Source organism: Poecilia formosa, unplaced genomic scaffold, assembly GCF_000485575.1.
Source record: "Poecilia formosa unplaced genomic scaffold, Poecilia_formosa-5.1.2 Scaffold167, whole genome shotgun sequence".
Lineage (NCBI taxonomy): Eukaryota > Metazoa > Chordata > Actinopteri > Cyprinodontiformes > Poeciliidae > Poecilia > Poecilia formosa.
In genome coordinates this window covers 1161210-1166209 of record NW_006800106.1, presented here as the reverse complement: position 1 = coordinate 1166209, position 5000 = coordinate 1161210, and the positions used below count along the sequence as shown (strand labels likewise).

Sequence of the window (5000 nt, the reverse complement as noted above, 5' to 3'; positions counted from 1 at the left end):
CACACACACACACACACACACACACACAAAACACCAGCACTACTTCTCAGTCTCTGGATCTCGGTCCAAATTGAGGAAATGAGCATCATTTGGTTGCATCACTCCCGGTGAAGCTGTATGGCAGCCAGTTACAGCATGGCTGCGTGCCTGGGCAACAGCGGCACTACATCATCGTCCTCCATCACAGCTGATGGCTCAGTTCAAGGGGATGGACAGCTCAGAGAGAGAGAGTACATGTGTGTTGCAGCTAACAGATGGACATCTCTGCATGAAGGAGAAGAGGGATCTCAGGGGGACGAGAGCGAAGAGGCCACATCACACACCATCAGCGCGTCCAAAAGCGAGTGAGCCCGGTGGCCTGTTGGGAACTCGTAGCGAGGATCTTCACAGAAGCGCTCACTATAGTTTCTGAGAGGAACACCTGGCATATCAAAGCAACAAAGAGAAACGAGCTTCAAAGGAACGGGGGCGCTTGTTTTAGGGGCCTCTGAGGAGATCTGGCATTTCTGAGTTAGAGGAAATCCTGGAATGCACAAACACACCTCTGATGTTAAACCGGTAAGAGTTTAAAATGCAGGGACAAAGTTTTTTTGTTTTTTTTTTGACACAGGTTTGGTGTGTAAAGTGTAGGGTGGATCTGTGAAACATTTTTCCTTGTTAGATGAATGAAAGCGCAGCTGGTTGTTCTAGTCAGCAGGAAGGAGGAAATTCTACACCGGTGGGGGTTTAAACCTTTTGCCAAGAAAGCAAAACTCGTCAAGTTGAAAGCACTTGGGAAGACATAAAAAATTATATACCAATGAAAGTTTTAATACATTTTTTGTCTACTCAATAAACTAAACATACAAGATTTTATTGAAAGTAACAAAACTAATTTTTTTCTACAAGTGTTCTGTAAATTGTCAAAGGTGCAAAATTTTTCATCTCAGCTCAGCAAAAACAATAGGACAAAAAGCATCGGTGTTTTTTCCAAATGCTGTCTTGATCAACAGGCACGGGCAAACCAAATGTGTAAAAGTTGCCAGATGTTTGTGGTTCTGCTTTCTACGAGATTAAGATGAATGCAGAAATCCGGTTTGTAGATGAGAAATAATTGTTTGTTGTTCGAAATACAGTTTTGTTTGATAAAATTTCACCCCCCAAAACACAAGAGTCTCCATTTGCATCGCAGGCCAGATTTGTTCCATCCTAGAACAAGAGGCCCAAATACTTCACAAATGAGACTTAGACTTGGTTACTACAGTAACAGGGAACAGGGAGCATTTACGTGAGTATTGTATTTTTTTTTTTGTAGTATCTGTACTTCAGTATTTATTTTTTGGGGGACTGCATGTCTTTCACTCCTCTAGATTTCTAGGAAGCTTGTCGTTACTCGTTCCTTGTGGCTCAGTGTAGCTTTGTAGTCGGCTGTTGCTGTTTTTCTTTGCTGAAATGCTGCTAAACACACGCTGTGTTCCTAACAAGAAGGGGAATTAGTCACAGTAGCCACTCACAAATGGGATTTGGAGTTACTTGGACTACTTCAGTATTTTCAAAAGTAAGTACATCATCACTTTTTAACTTGAATAAACTTTTGACCGAACAACATTTTCTTGTCGTTGAGTGAGATTTGACAATGAGTATTAACATTTGAGTTGAGTACGTTGTCCACCATTGCTACAATCACTGGCTTGAAGCTGTTAACTCTCAGACTTGTCTTCTGATTCAGTTGTGGCTTTGGTTTGCCAGATCTCTTCCTGTCAGAGTTTCTGAGTTCCTGATGGTGAAGAAAACTGTACTCACTGACATCTTGATTTTCTTTGCAATTTCTCAGTAGAAAAGACCAACATTTATTGTAGTGTTATGATGGTCTGTCTCTCTTCCATTGTTAGTTGTCTTTTCTCGTAATTTCTCTAGGAACATGATACTTTCTGCAGTAATTTAGAAAAACTGATCAACCTCCATCAACGTATTTTGTGTTCCACAAAAAAGGCCTTTGTGTATAACCCTGAAATGTACATCAGTTTTCAGTTAGTGGCTTACCTTATCTCTATCCTCTGGCAGGCCACTCCTGCCTTTGTAACATTTCAAGCAGTTCATTAAACTTGAACGACTTGAATTGCAATTAAAAACTGGAAAAGTTAGTGGGTTCTATGACATTAGCGTGAGTCATAAATTTCTTACTGACTTATCTGCACAGCACCTGGCTCAGCGTTGTGTTCAACGTGCTTCACAAGTAAAACTGGAACTGGACTAAACTGGAAAAAATTTGCAAACCGTACAAATAATACCTTGTTTGATCACCCTCTGGTTCGGTTTCAGTGTTTGGTTTTCTTGAGTTCACATCCGACATCAGAACTTGAAATGAAAGGCAGATTTCCTAGTAGGATTTCGCTCGAATGTGCTTGTTTGCGTCGTCTAGCTAAAACTTTAGCTAGCAGAGCAGCAGCAAAATGGCTTCTAACGGAGCATTAGGGCCACACAAGGAAAAACAACGAATAAAATTACGAGAATAATAAAGTTGCAATATTGTCAGTTTATTCTCAAAATATTCTGATTTTATTCTCGTATGATTTCGACTTTATTCTCATTAAATTATGACTTTTTTTCCTCCTCCCATGTATTCTCTGGATACATGGGTTTATTCTCGTGATATTAAGACTTCATTCTCATAATTTTACCATTTTATCCTCTTAATTTTTTTGTAGAGTCTACACATATAGAACCAGATGTGATGAAAATGACAGCAGAAGTTAATTCAAAAACAAAATAACTCAGCCAAGCACCTTCAACAATCTACAGACTGAATGCAGTTTTTTCCGTCTTGTACTTTTACCATCCCAGACTGTAGATTTATATTTTAAATAAACGTTAAATTTTCTACCATCATTTACACTTCAGTTAGGCGACAGCCTCCTCCTATATGAGATCAGGAAGCTTTGCATTATTGGTGAAATAACTCCCTCTAGTGGATTTAATTGACATTGCTAACGCAATACACAGTATTTGAGGGTTGAAATTTTTCCCCTTTTATCCCACTGCAATGACAAAACTCTGTTGAGATTTTGTGTGATATAAAAAAGGGCATTAATGTCACGTGACATAAGGTTTTACAGATAAACAGAAATGTGTGCTGTGCATTTGTGTTCAGTTCTCCCTCATTCTGCTAACCCTAAATAAAATCCATATGTACTAATTCAGAAAGAACTTAAATAGAGTCGATCTGTCTGATATAATCTCGGTATAAATGCAACTGTTCTGTGAAAGTCCCAGACGTTTGTTAGAGAACACCAAACACAGCTGAGGGAGGAAACTGTGCAGACATTTAAAGCAGAGTCGGGACATAAAACAAGATCTGGAAAGTGGAAAGACTACCGCACAGGCTCCATTTCATGTGCAAAAGCCACAGAAACACACCTGAAGAGACGTGGAGCTGTGACTGCAGCAACTCAGAGGGGCTAGATATACATGCAAGCCACACTTTTTAGATTTCTGTTCATAAAAATGTTGAAAACCATGCATTGTTATCCTTTCACTTCACACCAGGACACTGCTTTGTGTAGGTCTGCCACATAAAACCAGAGTTAGGTAGTAACTAGATACATTTACTCAGTTATATTTGCTCGTTCTGTTGTTTGTGTGCATTGTTCCTGTCAAATAAGCTAATAAATGTAATTGAGTATAATGTTATGAAGTATCTCTACTCTTACTATAGATATTTTTTGGGGAAAAAAGTTTCTTCAGCGTCAATTTATTGCTTTGTAATTATGTTATGTGTATTAATTTTATTATTATTTTAGTGTTTAAAATGTGTCTGATGATGTCTTAAAAAATAAAATAGCTAAAACTACAAGCAGACTACAATTCTTTGATAACGTTCATAAGTTCTCCTTCTGTTCACTGTTTGGCCCAGTTGAAAATCGAAGTGAAAGGGAGAAATCCCAGACTGCTGCAAGCGAGAATTTATTCGAGCGGAATCGGAAGAATATGACCGGGTTGTCAATCTCTTTTCCAGCCTTTTACTCAATCCTTTTCTACTTTTACTGAGCAGTTTCTTGAACGACTACTTTTCACTTCTACTTGAGTAAAAATGTGTATCGAAGTCGCGCTATTCTTACTTTAGTAATTTTTTTTTTGAGTTCTCCATCTCTGCATAAAACCCCCATCATACACTGATCACTGGACGTGACGAAATGCAACATTTTTCAGAGCTGTGAATACTTTTGCTTGCAGACCTATTCTAAGCCACCATCTTTTTTTCCGAGTAGCTTCGTCATGTCCTGATGTCAGTTTTAAACCATTTCTTCAGTTTAGTTTTAAATCCAGATGCCTTCATGACTGGACTGTTCGGGCTGTTGGCCAGACAGTCGTTTATTATTCTTTCTTTTTTCTTTTTTTTTTTCTTCAGCTGCTCCGGAGGCGCCTTGGAGGATGTTTGGAGGTGGCGAGGCTGCAGTCCCCGGCGTGGTGGGGGTCGTCTCCTCTCCAAAACAGGGGCGTGGTTCTTCTCCCGCCTGCCTGCTGCCTGGATCAGAACCAAGGCCAGCGCAGCATCAAAACTCCCAGGAGTCCGGGCGAGACTCAGGACCTCACATTTCCTCCCAGAGCTAATAAATCTGGTGATGGATATGTGTGACCTCCTGGTCGGTGCTCCGAGATATATAAATAATCATCACCAAAACACACACATATAAACAAACAGTGATCGTGGTTTTTCAAAATTCTACTCTTTTCAACAAAAAGCTCATGTTCTTCTTTAGTCTAATTGTCTAGCTCATGACTCAGAGCAGCATAATGCGGACCGGAGGCGCTGAAGGCGACCGGGTTCAGACTGCCGCACCACCACACGCTCTGGCTGCGCACATCGATCCCATTTAGCATTCTGCAGGGCAGCAGAGAAAACTGCAGCGCCAGTGGACAGCGTAGATCAAAAAGCGACATGAAAAGGTAAAAAAAAAAAAAAAACATATCTGCGATTTGACTTCTAGATCATCACAGTGAGATAAGCACCCCACTATAAT

At 40.0% G+C, this 5000-nt stretch overlaps 1 long non-coding RNA gene across 1 annotated transcript; it reads left to right on the top strand.

Moving 5' to 3' along the window:
* Positions 1-24: 24 nt before the first annotated feature.
* On the top strand, positions 25-4944 carry LOC107837673 (uncharacterized). The gene is made up of 2 exons (XR_001663713.1): positions 25-1537; positions 4388-4944. It is a non-coding gene; the product is annotated as an uncharacterized LOC107837673 (long non-coding RNA).
* Positions 4945-5000: the final 56 nt, after the last annotated feature.